This window comes from Phacochoerus africanus, chromosome 5, assembly GCF_016906955.1.
Source record: "Phacochoerus africanus isolate WHEZ1 chromosome 5, ROS_Pafr_v1, whole genome shotgun sequence".
Lineage (NCBI taxonomy): Eukaryota > Metazoa > Chordata > Mammalia > Artiodactyla > Suidae > Phacochoerus > Phacochoerus africanus.
Genome location: NC_062548.1, coordinates 125,550,115 through 125,577,022, shown reverse-complemented (window position 1 = coordinate 125,577,022; position 26,908 = coordinate 125,550,115). Strand labels below are relative to the sequence as shown.

The 26,908-nt window shown below is 49.8% G+C and overlaps 1 protein-coding gene across 3 annotated transcripts in view; it reads right to left on the bottom strand.

The window, feature by feature from the left end:
• The window catches only part of CYRIA (CYFIP related Rac1 interactor A), a 103,405-nt gene that overhangs the window by 53,480 nt on the left and 23,017 nt on the right, over positions 1-26,908 (bottom strand). The window contains exons 1-2 of one of the 3 annotated variants that reach the window (XM_047782608.1): positions 7,745-7,869; positions 7,288-7,441 (exon numbers count right to left, since the gene is read on the bottom strand). The gene's annotated coding sequence lies outside the window, so the exon portion shown is untranslated. Of the gene's footprint in view, positions 1-7,287; positions 7,442-7,744; positions 7,870-26,908 lie in introns of those variants that run through there. The other 2 variants (XM_047782609.1, XM_047782610.1) reach the window with 2 other exon arrangements.

Below are 26,908 nucleotides of genomic sequence, written 5' to 3'. Positions count from 1 at the left end.
GTGTCCCGCACAACCCATGTCTGACAGTGTATCGTATTTACGAGCTCTGAAAATGCCATCATCTAGACCTAGTTCCTCAGCCAGGAGAGGCCTCATAAACAGCCATTAAAGGACTGAACCCACAGCACATCCCAGAAACCTCCTCTGAATAGACTATTCGAGTGAGGCTTTAGATGGAAATGAAGACAGCAAACACTCCCCGAGCCGAGCCCTTACTACACTCTGCTCCCCTCCGTGAATGAACTCACGTCCTGAGCAGAGCAGCCTCTCCAAGCTGGTGCTGTGGACTCTCATTCTGCAGATGAGGACAAGCTGCATGAGCGGCCGGGTGAGTCTGAGCTCACCGGATGTAAGTGGCAGACGAGGGTCCCAGCCCAGGCTGTCCGGCTCCCACCTGTGTTACTAACAGCAGCATCTCCGATGGTCCCAGTGAGAACAAATCTCACCTAAAGTCCACTCGGATGCATCATGCTGTGTGACCTCCCTTAAAACTTGGGACACGCGCCTTTGCAAATGTCGTCACATTTCCGGCTCCTCGTAGCCACGTGATTACTGGAGACAGTTGATAGACTGCCATTCCCCTTTCTTCCGGGCTGGCAGCAGAGTCAGAAGAGAGAGCTGGCCTGTGGGGAAGGAAGGGGGGCCCTGCGGCCAAGTGGGGGTCCTTAGAGGAAACGGATCCAAGCCCGAGTCCCCATGAACAGCCCTGCAGGTCTCCTCTCTCTGCCAGTCTGCCGCCTGCTCCTGACCCCTGGGTTCCTTCCAGGCTTCCAGGTGGCTGCAGTCTCCCTCCTGGGACTTCTGGGCCAGCAGCTTCCAAATCCCCAGGAGAGACTGGTGGCTTGCTATCAGGGCCAAGCACAACACCCCAAGCCAATACTTTTCTTTTCCAACCCAGAGAAGCAGCAGAGACAAAGCTGCAAGGAAGCCAGGGGGGCTGGAACAAAGGAGGGAACAAAGACAGCTGCGACACCAGGGCCACCGAAGGTGGGACCATGGGTGCAGCAGAGCCCACTTTACTCTGTGTACTGGATCGGCGGCTCAGTGCCCAGGGCTGGTGGAGGCCTGGCCTCCAGGAAGAGGGGAGGGGTCTCATTTCTCAACCTCTAGAACTTCCTGGTGGTGATACGGCAAATTCCAGTCCTACACTGGGGTCCTATGGGACTATGTCGGGAAGCAGAGGGATTCAAGGCCCTCCTCGAGGACAAGTTCAGAAATGGAAAGCCCAGGAGAATCAAGCTCAGCTCCCTCCTAGTGACGATGGAGAAGGGAAGGGCCGTCCAAGTCCAAGGAGAGTCGGTACCAGTCCTGGGCTAGAACCCAAGTTAACCCTGATGCCGGTCATACCTCCCTCCCTTCTTTTTCTCTCCTCTCCCCTCTCCTCCCCTTCTCTTCCCTTCTCTTCTTTCTTGAGCTTCGCCTTATACAGTCAAAGGCATCCAAAGGAAATGTTACACCCCCTGGGAACAGCCAGGGTTCTGGAGAGAAAGGAGTAAAAAAGTGCGTGTGGAGGTTGTGGCTTAGAGGGAGATTAGAGGGTATCTTGTCTTCTGCTTGCCTCCCTCAGGAAGAACAGAGAGGCCCCTACGCACAAGAGCAAAGGAAATCCTGGCTCCAGGGAGGACACCCAGTTCTTTAAGGGGGGCAGGGAAGAGGAGGGTGTGTCATGGGGCTGCCTGTGTCCCCCACCTTAAGCTGCTTGCTGTGGAGACACTGAAGCCAACTAGAAAGGAGACACAGTTAGGTTTAGAGATGGTTCTGTAAGGAGGGGAGGGTGCTCAGTGCCTGGAAATAGAACCGGCTGCCCTCTGAGGTAGTGAGTTCCCCGTACCTCCGAGCATGTGAGGAGACACCTGCTGGGCTAGGTGTAGAGCGTTTGCTGGCACCAGAGGGATCTAGAGGATTTCAGGACACATGCATCCCTGACTCCACAGAGGGATGCCACTGCTCCACCCAGTTCTGCATTTTGAAGCTCTAGATGGGGACCCTTCCAAGGGCAATTCTTGGTTGGAGAAATCTCCTTGGTTTACCTGGAGATTCATCTATGTATAGACAGGATAACAACAGAGCATGTACAGTGGAAGAGGGACAATGAGAAGAAGGTCTGAATCCTGACCACCTAATAGCTGCGGACCTGGGCAAGATGCTTCATCATTCTGAGCAGCAGTCTCCTCTTCTGAGCTGGCACCACAACTCCCTCCCGCTGTGCTCATGAACATCCAATGTCACAACATGCAAAGACCTTGGTACATCCAGGGACGTGTGCAGGTCAGCAAGATCAAGTCTTGGAGTTCCCATCGTGGTGCAGTGGTTAACGAATCCGACTAGGAACCATGAGGTTGCGGGTTCGGTCCCTGCCCTTGCTCGGTGGGTTAACAATCCGGCGTTGCCATGAGCTGTGGTGTAGGTTGCAGACGCGGCTCGGATCCCGTGTTGCTGTGGCTCTGGCGTAGGCCAGTGGCTACAGCTCTGATTCAACCCCTAGCCTGGGAACCTCCATATGCGGCGAGAGCAGCCCAAGAAATAGCAAAAAGACAAAAAAGACAAGAAAAAAAAAATCAAGTCTAACCCATGCATCCATCTCTAGCAGCAAGGGTGACTGGAGGCCATGGGCACCAGGCTCTGGGCTAGGTTGGAATATATTCTATATAATGTAAAGGTGTGTATGCATATATATGCACTCATATATCACACGCGTATACAGACGAGAATGTACGCATACATGTGGCAAAGATATAGGTATCCCTATATTATTTTTTTCCAAGAGAAAAGCAGGAGGACAGATACAGGTTTAAAAATCTCTTGCAATTTTCTCTGCCAAGAAGCAGACCCAGTTCTCAGTAAAATTGACTCTTGTCACCAGACAGCTATGCTGTTAAATCAGTATTTCTGCATGATGGAAACAGATTCCTCCTCCTCCTCTTTCTACTGCTTTTCTTGGTCTCCCTTATCCTGTTCTGCCAACACCTCCAGAGGGTCAAAGAAGAGATGAACTCAAATTAGTCAGTGTGGCTATTTTTAGTCGATGTTGGGAATGAGGTGGGAGGGTGAGGAGGTGGCTACTAATGGATTTTTGAAAAGCAGAGTTGAGCCATTATCTGTGCATGATGATCCCTCTGGCTCTTTCCTCCTCACTACCATGGCAGAGAATTGAGTGTTGGCCCCTATTTATGGAGTACTGTTCTGTACTCTCTCCCAGGTCTAGACTCCTACTCATCCTTCAATGCCCAGCTCATAAGGCCCCTCTTGGAAGTCTTCCTTGACTTGCCTGGGCAGAGGGCGGGCTCTCTCTCTGCACCCACATCACTTTGCTCATGGCGGGGCTCTTACCCACTGTCTGGTCCCATGACAGTTGGTTCCTGTCTCTGTCACAAGCTTACCAACTCCTTGAGAGGCTCACCATGCTTGATTTGGCTTCATGCTTTCAGGCCTGGCACAGAGTCTGGCACATGGTAGCAGCTCAGTTATCATCTGTTTGGTGAATGTGTATATTTCTTAAGAGAATGCTCTTATTTTAGTGTTCAACAGAGAGATGGTTCAGAAATGGATATTACTATGTTTTCTGACTATGGAAAAAAAAAAAACAGATCAAGATTTAAATACCACCATTCCTATTAAAACAGCATGGGCTGTTACCAGCCACTCTCTGCCACCACTAACAAGGCTTCTGTTCTAATCATTTACCAGCAATTTGTGCACCAAGATGGCGCATGAAGTACCATCAGCATATCCCGCTCCCCAGGCGCTGTGGCAGAACGGCCGTATATCTACCCCACAATCATTCCGTTCTGTTGATCTGTATGGACCTATTTTATAGCAGAGGCAAATATGATCTTACAGTATTACAAGGAGTGGATGTAAAATCAGCCTTTTAGAGACTAAGAGGTCAAATAAAATTAGACCCTTTGCTTTGTAAAACTACAGTCTTACCCGGCCATCCATCTTTGCTTGAAGCTTTGAACTGTCTATAGGATGGACTCAACCCCCTCAGCCTGACATTCAAGGTTCCCGGTTAATCCTTCTAGCTTCTCTCTCTGAATGAGTCCCTCGCTCTGTCAGGCTTATCTCACCTCACCCACAGCCACAGTTCTTCCAAGAGCAGCCTTTGCTTAGGCTTCTCCTCTGCTTAGAAACACCAAACACCTTCCTGAAATTTTCCACCTTATTTTCCCACCCCATTCCCCTGGAGACAATGTGTCCCTAGGAAGCTTCCTCAGCTCTGCCCCTCACTCCACTTGCATGCTTCCAGGGATGGTGAGCTCACTACCTCAAGCACCCCCCACCTCTTGGCTCCCTAACACCCACTCTGTTCAAACTTTGGGTAAGTGATGTGTTGTCTAGTCCCCGGTAGGTGTCCCAGTAAAACCATAAACAACTCGAGGGCAGGGACTGAATCTCGGCATCACCAGCACTGTTGCCGACATAGAATAGGCGTTCCCATGTCCGCTGAATGGATTGGTCCTCCCTCTACTCTGAAGGCAAGACTTGGCAATGATCTAGGTGAACGAATTCCAAGAGAATTGGTCCCAGTGACCTGTGGGAGGTTCCAGCGGAAAATTCCCACTCTAGCAAATTGGTTCCACAATGACCAAATTAGGACAACTGCTCACTTGGTCCTAATTTATTGATGCATCCTCCCCAAGCAGCCCTGAACCAGCACTGGGCCACAGACTCTTTGGATGGGTCAAGACTCATTTATGTCCAGAGTCGTGAACCTAGTGCCCAGTACAGGTTCTGGAATGAATGGCTAATACTCTACTGGGCAAGGGCATCCATCAATCTTTATTTCTATTTAGTGATGTTTTGGGAATGCGGCTTTTCAGATGCTCTGGGGAAGAGGGAGGAAGGGGAGAGGAATCTCTGGAAAAGCCAACCAGAACACAAAAGCTCACGTCTTCACAGGGGCTTATGAGGCTGCACTGCCCAGCCCCATCCATCCTCCCCTCCGTCCTCCAGCCCTCGTTCCTTCCACTCCAATCCTACTGGCCACCTGCAGTTTCTTGAAGCCCAAGCACATCGCCACTTCAGAGCCTTTGCTCCAGTTTGCCTTCCAGCCTCCCTCCCTCACACTGTCTGGGTTCTGCTCCTGTGACCCCTGCCCTGGTATCCTACACAAAATAGCAATGCAGGTTCGCCCAGCTTCCTGTCACTCTGGCTCGGCTTTACTTATTTATTTTTTGCTTTTTTTTTTCCTATAACACTTAATACTGTCTGATATAATGTGTGTTTGTTTACTTGTTGACAATCCCAAGTCCACTAGAATACAAGCTCGATGAGAAGAGGGCTTTTGTTTTATTTTGTTTTGTACTGGATCCCTAAACACTAAGAATGCCCCCGCCATGCAGCACATGCTCCATACATATTTGTGGATGGATAAATGAATGCCGCACAAGAGCCAACAGTCAAGGAAGGAAGCCGACACCACGGCCTGGACAAACACGTGCTGGAAAACTCAGGCAACACCTGCCTGCAAAACAACTGACCCCGGTTGTTGGGGCATCCCTCTATGTCGTGGTGGTACACTGGTCTGAAGTGGAAAAGCTGCTAGGGATGAGTTCATCTCCAGCTAACATCTCATGGCACAAAGGATGGACTCGGAGGGTGTTGAGACCTGAACGTGGGTGTAAGAGCAAAGCTTTCAATGGCCAAGTTGCAGAGGGCAGTCTGGCCAAAGCGAGGTGCGGGAGGGCTGCTATGGAAGAGGAACTCTGCAATCAGAAGCTGTTAACAGCTCCTCCCTCCTTTAACCCCTTGGGACCAACCATCTGTGTAGATCAGGCCTGTCCCTTCAGGCACAAGTTCAAATAGAACGGTGAGTGGGGATTCAAAGCTGTATTTAAAGACCTTTGAAGAAGGTTGGCCAGGGAAAGAAGCTGACAGTCTTTGAGATTTACGACAAGCAAGAACTGATGCTAATGCATTAGCGTCTCCTTTGATTCTTACCCCAAGCCTGTAACACAGGGAGGACTGGCCCCATCTTAAGGATGGGGAAACCGAAGCTCAGGAATTTAAAAAGGATACAGGCAAAATTACTCAAGCAATAAACAGCAGATCTGAGATGTGAAGTCAGGTCTGTCTAATTTCAAAAGTTCTTCCCCTTCTTCTGAATTATGTTAGAGCCCAGGGACCACTCCCGGGGAAGAAACCATAAGAAGAAGAAGGGAAGGGAGTACAAGGTAAACCAGAATGAGAATCTGGTGTAAGGAAGGAGTCTGAGATAACATAATCCTGGAAACGCAGAATTGGAAAATACTTTAGAAGTCACCTGGTCTTACCTTCTCTACTGAGCTCAGCTTTACAAAATGCTTCTGGTTTTAGTTTTCAGAGAAGCTTAAGATAGACAGTTAAATGGAAAAGCAGGCTTTAGGAGAGGACAGGGAAGGTTATAGCAGCAACCACTGAAAGAGTAGAAGGTGTGTGGCCATCTCGGTGTATGCACTGCCATCTCTTTCATGACTCCCGACCTGGGATGGGTGGATGCCCCAGGCCAGCTTAAGAGAGAGGCGCTAATACAACAGAGTTTAAGGAGTGGAACCCCCAGATCTTGAATCAGCTGGGAGGGAGGTCAGCTGGTGCCAGGTCCAAGTTCAATGAAGAAGCTCAAGAAGGTACGGCTCTCTCCTTCTGGATAAGAAGAAACGTGTCCACAACTCTCTGGGAGGAGGTGACAGAGGATGGAGGTCACCGGAGAAAACCAACGTGTTGGCTGGGAGGGAAGAGGGCAAGGGGAGTGGTGACCTGCGATGGTGACAACGTCGCGAACCACACTGCCCTCTGAAAATGTTATAGCAAGTGTGATGCCAGCCAGCCCTCTGGCACCAGACCTAAATTCCAGCCCAGGCTGGCTACTTCTCTCCCTGCTGGTCACCATCTGGATGGGCAGGATGGGCAGAAAGACACCCTCAAATGGATTCTGCAGGGAAAAAGCAACCGACAACCACAGCTTTCATCTGCTCTTCTTCTGCACAGAGTTCCAAGCTGCCCCATTTCCTGCCTAAACGTTCAAAAGACTCAAGATAGCACAGCTCCCACTCAGAAGGCAGTTATAGAACCCAGGGACGTTTAACCACTTGAAAATTACAGCCACTCTGCAATGCACATCCATTAGTATGTCCTTTTTTGTGTGATATTAGGAAGCATGGTTTCCAGTCAAAGATGATAAATCTGGTGGAAGGAGCATCCTTAAACTTCCAGGTATGCCATGGGCATATGCATCATAGGTTTCTTGCATTGCAAATGCTGGCCATCCCGCCCTGGCTGCTCTACGCAAAGATAGTTGTCTCTTACCTGGAGATCTCCCTTGTGATTCAGATTCACCAATCCAGGCTGATGGAACGAACCAGATGAGCAGCCGCTTGGTCAAGACACGTCTGGCTTCCCCAACAGGGCTGTGGCCCCCGAGAATCCTGTGGTTTCTCCGTCCTTGGTGAGTGACAATCTGCTAAAAGGGAACGCGAGACATGCTACTATGAGAGGCCATTTCCTCTTCTCCTCTAGTTCTCAGACTTTTTTTTTTAAGATTCTTATTTTTTCTATTATTGTTGATTTACAACGTTCTGTCAGTTTCTGCTGTACAGCAAAGTGACCCAGTCACTCACATCTCTCTCTGTCTCTCTGTCTCTCTCTGTCTCTCTCTCTCTCTCTCACACACACACACACACACACACACACACTCTTTTTCTCACATTATCTTCCATCATACATTCTTTTGAGAAGAACAGAGAGTTCCAGAATCACTGATTACCAGGGCTGAAAGAAATCGATGCAACGCCCCTGTCCAATGCTTTTGTTTTGCAGTTGGAGAAACTGGGGTTCAGAGAAGAAAACAGCCTCTTTCAAGGATTCAGCCACTCGGCCAGAGACTCCAGATGCAAAAGTGTCTCTGACTTTCTGGCTTCTGGACTTAAAAAAAAAAAAAAGTTGCCACATGGTCAGGCTGACTTCTCAAACCAGTGGTCACTGACCCTGAATGGAAGTCTTTTTTTTTTTTTTTTTTAAATGGATTTTCAAAATGGGAGGTGGCACTTTTTCCAGACTGCTGTTTTTGTAGTTTTTGTAGTTTGACCCCCGGGAGCTAAATGAGTAAACCAGTCCTCCTCAGGCATGTGGCTGGGATGGTTCTCCCTGTTTTCCATTAGAAAAATATTGTTATGGAAAAATGGGGCTCGTGAACACAGCAGAGGGTGGACTTTGCTTTTCAGTGATAGACATGTGTGCAACCAGCCCGAAGGTCCCTGATCTCTCTCCGTCTCTGTCTCTCCCTCATTTCGGGAAAACACAGTAACAGACATGCATTCTCCTCCCGCGGGTATCAGTTCTTGTGTGATTTTTTTTCCGACCACCGTCCATTTGAACAGCCACTCCTCTGGGCAGAAAACCAAAACCAAAGAGGGGAGTTCACATTTATGACGCAAATAATACCAACCAGGCACATCATATAAATCTTATAGAGATATTTTCCTAATATGTCCTCAAAAATTCCCCCGGAGGTACCATCAACTCCATTCTTCCAAGGGGGTTAGGGAACCAAGCTGGAAAGAACTAGAAAGAAAATTCAGCGCAGAGCCAGACATGAACTCACATCCAACACCCAAATCAATGTTTTGTCCGTGCAAACTGGATGATAGCGATTAGGCTAAAACACTAGGAGTTGTCCTATTTTTCCAGTGTGTTAGCTCGAAGGCAGGAGAAAGTTCTTTGGAAGCTGTTATTGTTGCAAGGATATGAAGGGTTATTCTTGTTAGATTCTTGTTCAGACAGGAGGCTCTGACAGCCCTGGCTTCCTATGTGCTTCCAGCAGGGTCTCATGTGCCCCAAAGAAGCTAGTCTGGCCGTGGCTCTGAGCAGCCACAGGAACTCATGCCCATCAATGCTCGGCCTCTCTCTGTTCCTGTTCGCAGACAATGAGGGATTCGGCTGGAGAGATGGGGTGGGGGTGGAGAAAGAGGAAGAAAAAAACAGGAAGTGGGGGGGAGGGGGAGGGAAGGAAATGATAGCGAACACACAGCAACTTTGGCCTGATGAGAAAGTGATTTCTGAGCCCCGCGTTTTGGGAAACCAGGTCATGGTGGCGGTGGAGTCGGGGGCAGGGGGAGAAGTTTGCTTCCTCCGGATTTGGGGGTTACACCCGTGAATCCCCATCAGGGCACAGCCTGAGGAAAAGGGTGCCTGCCGGGGTTGCTGCTTCCCACCGGCACCTGGGTGCAGAAGGCGACTGTCTAAGGAGGAATCCCCAGGTGAGACCACAGCTCTCACCTCCTGGCTGCGGCCGCCACCGCCACCGAGAAGCCAGAGGTGTCGCAAAAGGACCTGGAAACAAGAAAAGCTGGCAATGTGATCAGGTGTCAGGGGGGTTATCCTATCTACCCCCCCACTTTCTTTCTCCAAAGCTCTCAAAATAATAGCCTGTTTTTAGAGTATTTGATTAGGACCTGATTCATCCAATGGGGTCCAGTAAGAATCTCACTTTCTACCGCAAAACTAAGAGGGTCAGGACAATGGAATGCTGTGCCTCCTCCAGACCATGACCCTGAGGTACTTCCAGACTCTTTTGCTGTCCACTTTGTCCACTCGGCTTAATTACAGACACTCAGAGAAGTTCCTCCACTCCCCATATCCATCAATAAGGATGGGGTCACCTGATAAGCTGAACAACCCCGCAAGCAGATAAGGCTAAAAATAACCTAATCACACTGTGACACCAACACTAATACTACTTTACAGCCTTGGGACGGGTACTTGGATGTGGGCAGGGCACACAGAGCCCCCTAACAGGCAGGCCCTCAGATACCAGTCCCACTCACTCCAGTGGTTCCCCAAAGTGGCTGTGCAATCTGGAGAAGCTGAAAAAAAAAAAATGCAGTCTGAACCTACAGCAGGGGTCACGTTTCTAGAGAGTTTTATGTCACCCGCTGGCTCTGGTCCACGAGCCAGCATTTAGATACCTTGGATCCTAATTCAGCCCGCCTCATGTCCCACCTCCTCCCATCTTCTGGATTTGATCCCAGAGACCCAACCATGGCAGAAGCTCACTCTGTGGCTGTGCCCTGACTCTGTGAATTACTCCCCCACCATCCAAATAAACACAGAGCGATAAAAAGTAAGCACGTCTTTAAGAGGAGTCCAAGCTTTTTGAAGGGATGGCTGGTGGTTTCCTGTCTGAGTCACCCATGGGCCAGAGTCCATCGGGGAGAAGAGAGATCAAGCATGGAGAGACACTAGTCCCGGCTCAGGGTCCCAAAGCACAGCCCAACCTCACACAGCATACTCATCCGCTTCCATCCCCTCCATGCTCATCTGCTTTCATCCCCAGTGGTTCTGAGTGGTCGGAGCTGCTGCCACAGTCCTTCTGCTCCACGGGAGGAGCCTGATACCACCTGAGACCACTGTGGAAAGGTGGGGGCGGCTCCGGTAGCACCAGGCAGCCAGCAAAGTGCTTTTCAACATCTCGCCTTCTTTGCTTGTTTTACGAGAGGTACAAAACAGAGGGGTGATTATCCCATTTCAAAAACAGGGAAGCAGAAATCCAGTGACATGAAACGACTTCTCCAGGGTCACCCAACAGAACCGAAACGAGAACCGGCATCTCCTCGACCTTCATGTGACCTGTGGCCTGTGACCTTTTCGCCACCTCCCATGCCGCCCCCCACGGCCCTTACCCCATCCAAGGGAGTGGCTGAGAAACAGTTGAGAACAACTGCGTGTCTTCCACTTTTGAGTGGTTCTGGGGGTGGGCGGGCTGGGTGGGGGCAAACCAAGAGAAGGCAAAACAGGCCACACTCCCCCCTTTAGGCTGAACTGATGTGGCATCTAAAGGCCAGGTGGGAGCCTGCTTGTTCAAGTCCCAAGTTCACCAGCAACAGAGCCCACACCCTGAGTCAGGGAACCTCCACGTGGCTGCTTTCCCAGGGCTCTGGGAGCGCAGGTGGGTGGGTGGGTAGATACATTCGGGTCCCGTCCAATCAGGTACCTACATGAAGAGCATCCCAGTCGGTTCACACTGGCCATCTGGTGCCTCCCTGAAACCCCACAGCGGCCACAGGGGACAGAAGGGTGTAATTCTTGCCCCCTCTTACAGATGAGGAAACTGAGGCGCTTGTCCAAGGGATGTGGCTGTTTAGGGGTAGAGCCAAGATTTGAATTCCTGCCATCTGGCTCGAATTCTTGCTTTTAACCACTTTGCGGTTATTACTCCATCTCAAAACTGTTTTATTAAAAAAAGAAATGGGAGGGGTGAAGCATGTAGAACAGGCGATTAGTGGAAAGAAACAGGGGGTGGGGGAAGGGCACTGGGAACAGATGACACATTCACGCAAAAGGCAGAGGAGGGAGGAAACTCTCAGGCAGGCGGAGAGGTCGACTGCGAAGTGCTGAACAGGGGGTCTGGGAACCTGGTCCCCAGCCCTCCCTGGGTGGCAGCTGGCACCAGTAAATGACTTCCTGGCTTTGGTGTTGACACAGCACCACTTGCAGGAGGAGGAAGTGGGGTGGCCTGAGGAGGGGACGGAGGGAGGACCCAAGATGGGAGAGTCAGCAGGGTGGGTGGAAGGAATGATGTCTTGGGAACCCAGTTTCCCCGACACAGAGGGAGGGACCCACGGGCAGGCTGGCGAGCAAGACTCTGCCCAAAGCGCGCCCTGGAACAGCGAGCTTACACACTTGCCCAGACACTGGGTTCTGGGGAGGCCGTGTGAGTTCAGCCTCATGGAAACCTGGGGTTCACCACTCCCCATTTCACAGATAGGGAGGTGAGAGCCAAAATAATAACAGTCAAAACATCCTCAGCACCATGACGTCATCACTGCCACCATCGGGGCAGCCATCGTTTTTCGGAGCCTGTTCTGCAGCAGGAATGAACTAGAAGCAACGCTGTGAGGGCCGTAGGACTATTCATAATTCATGGTTGAGAGGAGCTAAGTAATGTCCTAAAGGTCAAAAAGCTGGTTGGTTGGGAGGAAGGATTTGAACTGTGGTCTATTTGACATTTTGGTCCATGGTCTCACCTCTAAGCCACATGTGCCATGAGATGGTGACAGATTCTACCCACGACAGTGCAATGGTGTTAACCCACAGACAGCTTCAGAGCTGCACAGCACACTGGCACAGGATTTGACTTAAATGTATCACCCACACTCCATCCATACTGTATGTACCCAGTTACAGGCGATTAAGGGGACCACGTGATTTGTCATCCAAGCCTGGATATTTCCGAGAGTGAAAAGGGCCTGCTGATAATGTTCCTGGGGACAAAAGGCACAAACCAGCCCTGTCCTGGGCATACAAGGCCATATGGTCACCCTAATATAACCCGCCGGCCCACGGGGCCCTGGGGGCTGGTTGTCTTATGACCGCTGTGTCCGGTGCGAACACTCCTGGACACCCCTGCTTCCCAATCCACCTACGCACGCTTTTGCAACAATTTCCTTGCCCTTTGCTCACCAGAAAGTCTTCTACATCCGTTGGGCTTGCGGGCCTTACGTGGTCAACAGGCTGATGCAAAAGCTGCTATGACGTGGGAAGCACATCGGGTGTGGCTAGTTCTGCAATATATCTGGAAAGGCCTGCTGGAGGCCTTGAGTCTTTGCACCCAGACCCTGAATGTGCAGCTAATCTGATAACCACCAATCCCCCAAACCTGAGGGCCTGGGGCCTCCCCATCTTGGGTGACCTAAGGCAGCAGGACAGGCAACCAGTGTGAGCAGAAGCTGCTGTCCAGCCCTCCGGAGAAACTGTCACCTACTGACATGACGCAAGACCCTGCTTCCTCAGGGGAAGTGTGTGGCTGGGGTGGGCGGCCTGTCTCCACTGCCAGCGGGCATTCACTCCCCTCCCCCCTCCAGCCAGGGACCTCCCCTTTGGCCCCCACCCTAGGGGGCCTGGGGAGGACGGAGGCCACACTTAAAGCCTCTTTTTGTTTCTTAAGAACCTACCTTCTTAAGAATCTCTGGTGGAGAAGAAAAAGAACCTGCTCTTCCTTTGAAACCGGGAAATCATTCATGAATCAAAGTCACACCTCAATACAGGTAAAGAGAAATACTAACAAGAAAGCAGCAGGCAGTCATCCATTCTCTGAAGAGCTATTTCCTGCGTTTACTGAATTGGGGCGGGGGGGGGCATCCCAGGACTTCTGGTCCAGTGATTTTGCTTTTTGCTTTTTAGGGCCAAATCCGTGGCACATGGAAGTTCCCAGGCTACAAATCGGAGCTACAGCTGCCAGCCTACACCATAGCCACAGCAACGCCAGATCCAAGCCATGGCTGTGGCCTACATCCCCGCTCACAGCAACACCAGAGCCTTAACACACTGAGCAGGACCAGGGATCGAACTCGCGTCCTCACGCATACTAGTCAGATTCATTTCCGCTGAGCCACGAGGGGGACTCCCTGATCAAGTGATTTCCTAGCAGCTCAGGGAAACTCGGCCTGAAAAGACTCTCAAGGACGCAGGCTGCAGCGCTGCGGCCCTCGCTCTGCAATAACATGAACAGCCAGCTTCTTTACTTGCCCTGCAGAGAAGTTTCGGCCGGTGACAATTTTTGGCAAATAGCAAGACCTTTTTTTTCCCAAATTAGGTCACATTCGCAGGTTGTTTTGGGAGTTAGAGTATGGACTTACCCACCATTCAACCCGCTACTGTCATTAATTATTGTCATTACTATTATCACTATTATAATTATGACATTCAGGGGGCTCCTGAAACCTAGGGGAGCCACCCAGCAAGCAGGTGACAAAGCCAAGACCAGAACGCCATTTTTTTCATCTCAGCCTGAGGCCTCAAGTGCCAGGAGCCCAGGGTGGGAAGCCCAGCCTGGGAGCAGGAAGCAGCCTGGAGACAGACAGCGACTGAGCCTGGGCTCAGGGGATCCTAGGCTGTCCAAGGGCAGCGAGGGGGTGAGGTGATAGAAGACCAGCATCTTCTCCCCTGGGCACCGATCTGTGCCGGCCCGTCATGTGACTGCTTCATACGTAATATTTCATGGCGTTGGTTACATTACATCCCGTTGGTTACATTACAGGGTGTTTGGTTACATCTCCTCCTCGGGTGGGAGAACAGGAGACACTTTAGAAATGGAATGAGGTCAGACTCTTCTCCCTGACAAGCCTGAGCTTCAGTACAACGGGCTGTTTCACGTTCCCTCCTCTCTTCCCAAGGGCTGCAACTCCAGGAGCATCGCCTTTCTAGAGGGAAGGGGGAACAATTTAATAGGTCTGTGGTGGCAGCAGTTGACACCTGCCCTGTCTCCCTCAGGCAGGCAGGGATCAGAGACAAACACAGTCCAGGCTGGGGAGGCCACCCCTCACCATCACTGGTGACACAAGCCTGGAAGCCTTGAGGTAGCACGTATGCTTTGTGGAGAGGAGTAAACCCTTGGTGTACCATGAACTTGGCCTTGGCTGGGTTGTGTGAACTTGAGGCCCTCCTTACTTCTCTCTGATCTTGAGATGCAAAGTCCACTAAATGCAGACTTACAGCTGTGTATACCAGCAAGCCTCTTTGGGCTACTTTGAGAATCAAATGAGCGTTTGCTTCTATAAGTACCATAGCTACTTACGCTCACGCATTATCTCTTCCACTGGATGCAAAGTTCTTTAGAGGAGGGACACATCTTACTGATTTTTATAAGCTACTGCCATGAGCTCAAAGCCCTGAACCAACGACAAATGTTGATGGTTGGATTTGTAAAATTCAGCTTCCTTGAGGGCAACGAGCAGCTCAGTGTGGCGGGGGATGGAGAAAGAGGGGGCAGAGATGCAATAGAAATATGCTGGAGTCAGGCTGTGGGGGACCTGACATGCGCTGATGCTTTTTGTGACAACAGTAAGCTAGTCTATCACATGCTCTTGTGTCAGTGGGAAGATGGGGCTGAGGAAAGAGCATAAGGTCTCATGCCCAACAGGTGTGAACTTTAACTTCTTTGAGCCTTGGCTGCCCCATCTGTACAATGGGAATGATGGCTCCACTTTAGGCATTTGCGTCAATCAACCTTAAAAGTGACCAGTGCAATACTTGGCACCCAACTGAACTTGAGCAAATACAACTGCTTCCTAAATAAGAGGGGCAAAGCTGACCTGGGCTGTTATGGAAGTTCAAGATCAGCGCCGCTTGAAAGTAAGTAATTAAGAAATGATGCCATGGCCAGACTGCACTGAGCACAGCCTAAGAGCCAGTCTGGTTGAAGGCAATTATTGCCAAGTTCCTGAACACTCTGGTGCACTCCAGCACCTCGTGCGAGCCCTGGCAGCATGCATGCACCCAAAAGCCACATGAGTCTCACAGGGCAAACACCACCCAAGGACCACAAACCACCTGCGAACTCCCAGCAGGCCCTGGCCATCAGAAAAGGGCACCTCTTAGGTGCTTGTGTTGGGTTGTTCTATAGAGACCCTGCTGGTGCCATGAGGCTGGGCGGAAGGCAAAGCACTGAGGGTTGGGAAGCAGAGGAGCTGGGCTCCAGTTTCCAATTTAGCTTTGACCCTGTATCTCTCTCAGGCCCTGGGCTTGCCATTCACTGCCATCTGTGTCATGAATGAAGGGGTCTTTGGAACTTGGGGCTCTCAATGTCTAGAAGAGCCCATCAATGGAATGCTTCTGGAAGAGCTTAGCCTGTGATATATATACTGCCCTTGGAGAAAGTGATTTTCTGACAAGCCAGGCTTCTGCTAAAAGGCTGAAAGTAAAGGCCTCCTGCAGACACCCCAAGCCAAATCCAACAGGGTCTAGCTCTCAATTTCTGCGGTGCAACCTTGGGGGAGTCACTTTACCCCTCTGAGCCTCAGAGGTAATAATGTTTAGCTCCTGCCATTTCCTAGCCAACTCTGCTTTCTGAAACTTCACAGAAAGTACAATCTCACCTCTCTCGGATGCAAGGAGGCTAGTCAGCCTTCACCTTCATGGACAGAGCCAGACACACCTTGACAAAGCAGGGATGGGAGAAATGGGAAACTTCCATTGTTCTTGGTAAGAGGAGTGAGTCATAGTCCACACGGGGAAGAGTGACTGAGAAGTACCGGCGGTGACAGCTGGGAGCCGGCTTCTGCCCACTGATGACAGTGGTCACCCTGGCCCAGGCTGACAAACCCTGGGGATCCCGGCTCAGACAATAGCGCAGCTGCTCCAGTTCCTGGGCCCCCTGCTGCGAGCCAAGTGAGGAGCCATTTGATCAGCATTCGCCCTCCAGCTGCAAAGGGATTCTGCCCTCCCCGATGGCACAGGGACGCAGGGGGCAAATGCACACCCCCATCTGGGTGTTGGGCATCCCACACCTTGCAGTGGGGAAAAGAGAAGTGGGAACTGCAGACAGAAAAATGCCTGGGATGGGCTCCTCTTCGAAACCAACAAGAGGGAAACACACTTTCCCTGTGAGAGCCACTACCTTCTAACAAAACCCATATTCCCAAGCCTAGTGTTCAAGTCCCTCCATAAACAGGTCTATACTGATTGAGAACTATCCTTATACAAACTCTCAGTTTAAACCCACCGTGATTCACTGCAGCTTTGCATTTTCTTGCCATGTTCTGCAGTTTAGACTTACCCCTCCATATATTGCCATCTTTCTACCATCCATCCAAGCCAACAGCAGCCTCACCTCCTCCATGAAGCCATCCCTGATACTCTTCTGAAACCCAGTCCACACTTATCTCCTTGTCTGAACTCCCATAGCACTTTCTGTCTGCACTACACAGCATTTAGTGCCTGTGGGTTGCTGTAGCAATTTTGACTCGACTCTTACACCAACCTCCTAAACGGTTTCATCCTGCCTGGACTCGGTCTCCAGGCTCTGCCAGAAGAGCTTTCTAAAGCACATCTGATGATGTGTCTTCCCTGCTTAAAACTCTGCAAGCACTTCCCACCACCTCCAAGTTCAAATCCAAATGCCACGGCAGGCTCCCGCCCCTCCTCTGAGGCTGCCCACATTCAAGTCGCACCAAAGCACTCCTGAAGTTATGTCATGAGATGGTACCAAAAATGGGACAAGAACTCAGCTGAGGCTTCTTCCCACAGCCCCAGGCTCCCCCAGGTCTAATGCTGGACCACAGAAAAGATGACTAGGAGCAAATGGCATTGAACCATGGTCAAAGTGAAAGAAATCAAGACCAACTAAGTCCTCAGTCTTGACAAGCTTACAACTTTATGCTAATCAGCCCATCTGCCAAACAACCCCACAGGAAAGCAGACATCTGAGACTCAGACATAAGGCAGTTGAGTTGTTCTTTACACCAAAAGTAATGAGAGAATGTTCACAGCTGTGGGAACTGAGGCTTGCAGAAGTCACAGCTCCTATCTGGACTAGAACCCCAGCCAAGATCCTACTTCTGTGTTCCAGAAGTAGGATCTTCTTCATTCAATAGCCCAGTGACAATCACCATGTTGTCCCTCTAAGCACCGCACCCTCAGTATGTCTGATGCTGAGCAAGAGCACTTAGTTCCTGTCTACGAGGTCATTCTGTCCAGGAGATCCCACTGCGGAACTCCTACAACTCCTTCAATGGAAAGATTATGAAGTTAGATGTTCATTTAACACAAGAGGGAGAAAAATCCACTCTAACTGTTCTATGCTTATCCAAAGAGCCAGGGCTCAACAACCCTTATCTGTAATGCGTCCCTCATCACACGTCACAGTAAGTGTATGTGTTTTTGGAGGAAAGGATAGAAGAACACGGTCCAGAAGAGAGCAACACTAATATGTGGACAGAAGTGCACATGGATCCAATGGCAGCCAGGAGCCAGTGGGCAGCAGCTCGCCAGAGCCAATTATAAGCACAGATCTTCTCAACGTCTCAGTCAGTGTAATTAGAAATCAGCCATGTGGGAATGTTTACACCATGGAAATTGGCAAACACTCCTTGTCAAGAGTGGCAAACACTCCCTGTTCTTTGCTACGTTTTTGTTTTTTCCCAGAGAGTCCGTGATTAAACATTTATCAGCCACCACTCAATGGATCCATGAGAAGCCACTGAGCTGAGACGACAGGGGATTTAATTTGTAGCATAGTCCTGCCCCCAACTTACTGTTTGACTTTAGTGAGTTTCTTCCCTTCCTGGCTCTCAATAACCTTAACTGAAGAGGAGGAGCAAAAAATGCCTACTTCCCTGACACACAGCTATATAAACTAGGACAATGGATATATGGGCATTTCGGTAAATGTAAAGCTATGAGGACACATTTGGTAATGTCTGCAGAAACTTTTGGTTGTCACAACTGGAGTGTGTGCGCTGCTACTGGCATCTTATGTGCAGAGGCCAGGGATGCCTCGAAACATCTTACAAGGCACAAGAGAACCCCCCACCCCGACCCCGGTAAAGACTCACTTTGCCCAAAATATCAGTGCCAAAGTTGAGAAACCCGGATTAAAGATATTCAAAGACAGAGGCTCATCCAGGGTCCCTGAGCACATCAGCATCCAGGAAGAAAGTAAAGGCAACTTGGGTCAGATGGCAGGAACCCTGGAAGGTCGGCGTGCTAGAGGGTGACAGCACGAATACAACAGAGTCCCTACCCTAACGTGGTGCCCAGCACATAGTAGCTGCTCTACAATGGCTTGTGGGCAGAGCAAAGGAGTTTAGCTGGAACCACAGCGTCGTTTCTCTAGCGGATCCACACTCCGGGGCATGCACCCGTCCCCCCTCCCACCCACACGGTGACACCAGGTGGCAGGTGGAAGACTCTGACAAGTGGGATCTCACCTCCTCTGGAAGGGAGACAGGAAGAGAGGGTGTGAAATCCCAGCCCTGGAGAAGCGGGTTAGACACATAATCACTAGCCTGGCAAGCACAGCAGCAGTGGTCAGAAGAGCAATTTTACTTAATATGAGTTGAAACATCTTGAAAGGTGAGGTTTTCAATCCCTCTCTGGGGAGGCAATTGTTAAAAACACACAGCAAGCAGCCTCGCTTTCCACACATTCAGAAAGCCCTTTTTTTAGACTGGGCTTTTATCCCCTGTGCCACTTGGGATTGCAAACGCATTTAGCACCAACCACCCGAAGCGGAAACGGGCTGGCTAAGAAACACTGCAGGCGCTACCGCAACCATGGGGAACCAGGCTGGCACGGATCCAGACACTCACAGGAAAAAGCGATGACATGCAAGGGACCCGATATCCCTGTGCCCTGGGGCCTGGAGTCAGCAGGGCTGTGGGGCAGGGCTTCACCACACGCCTTTCCTGGAAGCCCCCACTGTGAGACCCCCCAATTCCCCATCCTCCCGTTGGACTGGACGAGGCAGCAAGTTCTCAAGGAGGAGATGACAGGACAGGACCTCCCACCGCGTCTCCCTGACCATAAACCATCTGACTCACAAAGTCCTTTGATTAAAAGCCCAAGGGTTCAGAGCTAATTCTTGATGTAGGACCCGGTGACTCCTCAGGCACTAGAACTGAGAGTGGAATAATGAGGGCAATTTGGTCCTTCCCGGTCCCAGAATGACAACTCACTCAACTCTAAATCAGACTCCCCAAACCCCAGAGCCAGAAGCCACCTGAGCACCCCACCCCTCCCCCACTCCCACGTTATGGACCAGGGGAGGGGGCGGACTGCCCCAGGCCTGCTGTGGAGTTTCTTAGGGCCTCTTGGCCCAGTGCAGTTTTTTGTGTGTCCAGTGAATCTTTTTGCTCAGGTCTCTGAATGCTAAACCCCAAGGTTTATTTAGAGCTCAGGAACCAGCTAGTGAGAATCCAGGTCGGGCTTGGGGGCACGAGGATGGAAGCTCATCGGCTACCAGAAAAGATAAAAACAAGAAACAACAATCAAAATTCAGTTTGGGAATTCCCGTGGTGGCGGAGCGGAAACGAATCCGACTAGGAACCATGAGGTTTCAGGTTCGATCCCTGGCCTTGCTCAGTGGGTTAAGGATCCAGCGTTGCCATGAGCTGTGGTGTAGGTTGCAGACATGGCTCGGATCTGGCGTTGCTGTGGCTGTGGTGTAGGCAGGTGGCTACAGCTCCGATTAGACCCCTAGCCTGGGAACCTCCATATGCTGCGGGTGCGGCCCTAAAAAGACAGAAACACACACACACACAAATACAGTTTGGCAGTTGCTGTAATGGGAAGCCTAGGCTGATGGGGAAACACTGATGATGGACACAGAACTTCACCCACATAAGGGGATCTGGTTGGTTAAGGCTTCATGGAGGTGTCAGTGTCTCAGCCAAGTCTGGAATCCACACAGGGCTTGGCAGGGCCAACTGGGGTTATGAGAATGCCAGTGGGGAGGGAGGGCAGAGGTCATGAGGCAATAAAAATGGACAAGAGGATGGAGTGTCTGATCTAAGAACCATGTTCGTCGGGAATGGCTGGACTGTGAGCAAATGATGGGTCATGAGGGAGGGAAGCCTGGACCGAAACAGAAGGCAAGGGCTGAGCCAGACCACAGCCTCGAAAAGGACTCTACCCTCCAAATGGAAGTTGGCCAACAGTGTTTACCGTTCATTATTGGGCAGTGACAGGGCAATGCTGACATCATACTTTATGTCATATCTGTGTGTGTGTGTGTGTGTGTGTACACATACTACTCTAATGGCAGTGACTTCTCCACCCAGGCTGTCAATTATTTCAACTCTAAATTCAGGAAAGCATGCTATATGCTCCATATCCCCAAAGTGTGGTAAGAATAAAGTGAGTTATTTAATCAAAGGATGATTCAAGATTAAAAAAAAAAAAAGATGAGAAACCTATAAGAAGAATGATCCCTGGCTTCTCTCAAGGCTATATAATATGAAAATGTGTGCCCCGCAAGAAGGAACTGGGAGGAAGCCCACTTCCTGTGGCCATAGGCAGGTGTTCTAAAAGGCCCTGCCCAGCACTCCGCCTGGGAAACTCCATGCCCCAGGCTCCTCTGTTCGGGACTCACTTTCTGACCTACGGGAAAACTGCAAGGAAGCAAAAAAACCAAACACCAGGAGTTCCCATTGTGGCTCAGTGGTAAAGAACCCGACTAGATCCATGAGGTTTCATGTTTGATCCCTGGCCTCCCTCAGTGGGTTAAGGATCTAGTGTTTGTGTGACCTGGGGTGTAGGTTGCTGATGCGGCTCCGATCCTGCGTTGCTGTGGCTGTGTCGTAGGCCAGCAGTGGCAGCTCTGATTGGACCCCTGCCTGGGAACCTCCATATGCTGTGGATGCGGCCTTAAAAGGTGAAAAAAAACCAAAAACAAAAAACCCCACACCCAACACGTACCTTTCCTATTTACCCATTTTATGTTCCCAATTTCAGATAAAAGAATTATTTTTACAAAGCCCCACTAGAATCCTAGAGCATCCATAGTTGGGTAAAGCATATTTGCTATTCAGATGCAATGGCTAGGCTCTCGCCCTAAAGGATGCGCAGAGTCCTGCGCAGCTGGTTCGCTTCTCCTCGCCATCAGCCCTGGCTCTGGCAACGTCTTCGACTCCAGCCCAGATTAGGCAAGACAAAGCCAAAACAGGCTGCCCACTGGAGTACCTGGAGTGGAGGACTTGTGTACGCAGGAGAAAAGCTTCCTTCAGAGGCTCTATTTCCAACCATTGCACAATTACCTTTATTAGCATAATGTCTCATCACGCATTTTGTGAAACGGTCTCTTTTTCCATCTCCAGAAGAATGCAGCAGCAAAAATTGCTGCCACTGAAGGGGAAAAAAGTCTGTAAAATTTAAACCATGGGGCGTTTGTTCAAGACTTCAGGGTAATGATGTCTCTTGATGTATAATTCATGATAGCCTTAAAGCCTGGCCTACTTCTGACACAGAGATCATATATTTTGGAGAAATCAGATAGGGGGAAAAGAGAAAAATCACTTTTAAATGATGCTGCTGTGCTTTGCCTCTTGAATAAAGCCAAATCATATTTTGGATCACTCTTTTTTCTACCATAAGGGCTTCCCTTAAAGCGCTTTTTTATTTTTTATTTTTTTGCTCTTAAATTGAAGAGGCAGCATAGCCAGGTTCAGTTTCATCGTCTGTAACACTAGATAAAAGATGAGGCTGAATCCATCTGTTAACACATACAGGCTGCAAACTGTGTGAAAGCGTGTGTGTGTGCGCACACACACACTCCTTACAAAGAGGGAGAAAAATCTGCACTTTTAAAAAATTTATCATCAGCAATGCTATCCAATGCCGACTAGATAGCGGCGCTTTTATCCTTTTATGGGCAGATTCAGGAGGAAGCCAGCCTTGCCACAAAGGCCGCCCCCCTCTTCTGCTGCCACATGAATTGGGATCCTGAGGCTGGCTGCAGGCCAGGCCCTTCCCCCACAGCCTGGGGTTCCAACCTCAACGAAATCAGTGACGATCCCCCTGGGCGCTGTTACCTGCCACGTCTCAGCCCACCCGAGCTGACACTGAGCGAATCCTGGAGCAGAGAGGGGGTTTCCAGCCCCTGGTACAAAGGCCACGCTCCAAGGGCTGGATTTTCCGGGGAAAATAAGCAGGCGGGCTGCCTGGACCCTATCTGGGTCACTTGGCATTTCCTGCGGCACTGCCGGCTAGGGTGGCACTGCGAATTACCCTCTGGAAGCTTGGAGAACCGCCTTTGCTCAACAATTCCTGAAAAAAGCTGTATGCAATTGATCAGATCAGATGCCACAGATCAGAAGCTGGAGGCTGGAGGTGACCCAGAGGGGCCCTCCCCAGAGCTCACATGGCTCACCTCTCCACATTTACCTCTTTCAAGTGGGCACCGTGCAGGAGGGAGAGTCCTAAAAGGCACAGAGTTCCTTTGTTCCTTAGACACAGACACCGTGTGAATCCCAGAGCTCCAAAAATAAGCCAGCTTCATTTCACTAATAAGGTGAAGCTTGAGCCCTGGCAGTTCTGAAGAGGATGGAGATGGAGGTGACAAGTACGCATCACCACTAGGCCACTGCACTTGAAGAGGCTTACACAGTCTTTAGGGAGGGCCCGGAGCCCCAGCTACCATCCATGCTGGGTCCTACGCTCTTGAACGCTAGGTCCTGCAGATTCAGCTTCTGCAATGTCTCACGTGGTCCCTCCCTCTCCTTCCCCTGCTGCTGCCCTAATTTAGGTCCTTATTATCTTTCTCCTGGATGGTTTTGCACATGTACCCAGAAGACTCTTCCTGAAGCAGCATAACTACCATGGCCTCACTGCATGGGTCCAAAGCCTTTACCGATTTTCCCCACTGACCAAGAAATACAGCCCAGCATCTAATGTCTAAGGCCCTCTTCACCAGGTCCCAGCCCAAATTCTAGCCTCATCTTTGTCTCTTTCCCATGCCCTCCCCTCCAGCTCAGTGTCACCTCTCCAGCTGTCCCACCTGCATGCCCTAGCTCTTATATTTCCCTTTATCTAAAATAGTCTTCTCTCTACTCTGTGCCTTAATACCAAGGCCGATTCATCCTTCAAGACCAAATTCAAAGGCCACTTCTGGCAAGGTCTCAACCTGGACGCCCAGGGCAAATTTCTCAGTCCTCTGAGCCTCCATAATTTTACTCCCTCAATCGTGTTCTTGTACGGTCACAGATTCTGCTAAGCGTTGCTTTCCTTCTTAGACTATAAGACAGATGAGGGCAGAGGAGAGCCCAACTGACTTAGCAGATCTGTTCCATCTAGAAAGGCCCTGACACCTAGTCAGTGCTCGTTTATGTTACATAAGTGAGTCGTACATAGCGAGGATGGCTGCAAGATTGCAGAAACACAGCTATTTTGTCTTTAAAGGGCTGAGCCCTGGAGTTCCCATCGTGGCACAGCGGTTAACGAATCTGACTAGGAACCATGAGGTTTGCAGGTTCGATCCCTGACCTTGCTCAGTGGGTTGAGGATCCGGCGTTACCGTGAGCTGCGGGGTAGGTTGCAGATGCGACTTGGATCCTGCGTTGCTGTGGCTGTGGTGTAGGCCGGCAGCAATAGCTCCAATTAGACCCCTAGCCTAGGAACCTCCATATGCCGCAGGAGTGGCCCTAGAAAAGGCAAAAAGACAAAATAAATAAATAAATAAATAAATAAAAAATAAAGGGCTGTGCCCTCTAAAGAGACCAGATGAACACGATGTAGAATGAAGGGGCAGGCCATATGCAGAGGAGGCAAGCTGGGTGGGCTGGGGTCAGAGGTGGGTCCATGATGATAAATCTGATGGTCAATTCTCAGCCTTCATCTTTACGGGACCGTCAGCAGTTCTGCACAATTGAGTCATCATCCCCACCAGAAAGTCTTATTTACTTGACCTTTAGGAGACTGCAGTCTCTTATTTTTCCTCCTAGTTAATGTCTGCTCCTTCCCAGCCCCCTTGGCTAGTTCTCTATTTTTTTTCCCCAAACTCTTGACATTGGAAAAAACACGTCATCCCCAGGGACTCGGATCTCCATCAAGACTCACGCCTTGGGTGATTTCACTTGGTTTCATGGCTTGCGTATCACCTACGTTTTGCTCAATAGCAAATTCCTAGTTCCGGAGCTGAGCTCTCCGCTGCTTGCGATACCCAGAGCCTGCTCCAACCCCGCGCTTGGATGCCTGCTGGACTCCCGATCCTACCGCAGTCACGGCCTTCCCTGTCCTTCCAGTTTCCTAGGACAAAACAGTGAGTCATCTTGGCCTCCTCTTTATTTCACATCCCACATCCAATCCTTCAGGGAATTCTTCTGGCTTTACCTTTAAAATACAGCCGGCACAGATCCAAACAATCCCCTTACTCGGCTTTGCTTTTTCTCATGCTCTTTTGACCTTCTAATAACTAGAAGGGAATAAATATTATTTTATTATCTTTACCTGAGTTATTATCATTATAACTTTACTATCTACTTTTCCCATGAATGTCTCATACGCTCAGTGCCCAGAACCAGGCATGGCACAAAGCAGGCATTCAAGAAATATTTGTCAAATGCGTGAATGAATGACTTTAGCTGATGGTCTCTGAACTGTAGCTTAAACAATAAATAGCATTTGGCCCCAAAGGCAGCTGAAAGGAATCTGTAGGCAGGGGAAACAGAGAAGCAAGGGCTTAGAGATAGAACCTTCTCCAACATCTTAAAATGCGACAGTGTCGCAAAAAGCCTGCCTGCATCATACAAAACCATGAAACAACCAGGCTTGAGCAGTTTCCAGCTAGTCCAGACCAGCCAAGGAAGTTTTCAAGGGACTTCAATGGACAGCTAGGCTTTTTTTTTTTTTTTTGGAAATGAAACACACAAAAACTGGTAAATAATTGTGTGTAAACATTCCCTTACAATTTTATTTACATTACACATTCTTTCACACCTTTTTATTTTTCACACCTAAAATATTACCAAGACAGGATCTCTAGTTCTAACCATATTCACCCACAAGTAGACCCTGTGTAAGTAGGTGTTCAGGGCCAGGTCCACATCTGTCCTGCTCCCTGTCACACCCTCAGTACCGACCCAAGCATAGTAAGTTGTTTTAAAATTATTTGTTCGAAGAACGAAGAAATGAATGACTGCCTTCTGACTGGCTCCTGTCAGGACCAATTCCAAGATGTAACATATATTCTGAGAAAGAACCAACCTTCCATGAGACTTGTCCTCAGGGCAGAGAATACATCAGCCCTCGCTTCCCTCCAGCTCCTACCCCAGTGCCTGGTTTCTAGCAGATACTAGAGAAGGATTTGACGCCGACCGGTCAAGTTCATCTCCAGGCAGACCCAGGAGTGGGCAAGGGTGCTGACGAACATCCCTCTTCCAGATCCTGTACCAGCATCTCAGCAGCTCTCCTCCGTCCCTGGGATTTGATCCAAGGCAGGGCGTTGGTGTAGGGCAGAGAAGAATACCCCACCAACTGGTGAACACCCTACCATCCAGAGAGGTTATGACTGTAAACAAAAAAAGCTCTACTCTAATCGGTCCTTTCAGAAGATGGGCTGAGTCACAGAAGCCTCAGTGTTTTCACGCAATAAAAGGGAATTATCACACCAGAGGTCCCTCAAGGATTGGTAAGGACCCTTGGAAGACTGACCACACTGAGTTCCAGCCTTGGGTGACCATTTCTTCTCCCTGCCGGGGAGGTGGAGCTTATCATGCTATTCAAGAGGCATCTGTCCAGCAGGTGCTGTGGCTTAACTACTGTTGTCCATCAGAAACTCCCTCCAGGCATATTTTCCTCCCAGATGTTGAGGAAGACACTTGCCATTACCAGACTTAGAAGCCTGATTAGGGACTTTCTGGCTCTGATGAGAGTCAGGAATGAACAGGGCTCAAGAAGTAACTTCCTTGGCAGGCACGCTTAGATAATCACATGGAAGATGAATCCAGCATCGCTGTGCATGCTTTCTTCTACCTTTGGGGGGTCTTTAACATGGAAGGGGGTCAATGATCGCCATGGGAAATAAGGGGGAAGTAGAGCAGAAAAATAAAGCAGACTGCTCATAACCTCCCTGCCTACACACACACACACACACACACACACACACACACACACACACACACAGAGCCACAACCACTGAGTCTCTCGGAGGTCAGCAGTTGATTAGATTTACCTCATCTAACAAGGAAAAGGATTCTCAGGGAAACTGATTAACAGCAAAATGAGAACGTATAAATTCCTGTTTTCATTGTGGTAGAAATCAGAGAAGAAAGACTTGGGACAGTTAGAACATTCTTTCATCTGAAAGTCATATTTCAAGTGAACTTGCAGATGTTCTCAGGACAATTGGCAGGCGAGCACAACACATCCATGAGAACCAACATTCTTCTCATTTTTTTTCCAACACGAGGGTACTTTTAGGGCCACCGACGAAAATCACACATGCCTTATGTCTGGCATTTATTAGCCTCTTAATTAATGAACTCCCCTCTTCTTGGCTTGTAGATTTATTCAACATGAGCTAAGGTGGGCAAGGATGTATCTTGGGTGGCACAAAGGGTGTGGGATTTGGAGCCCAGAGGTCTTGGCTTCAACTAAAAGAGTCTTGAATAGGTGCCTCCTTTCCTGGAGTCTCAGTTTTCTCATACAGTAAAACAAAGCT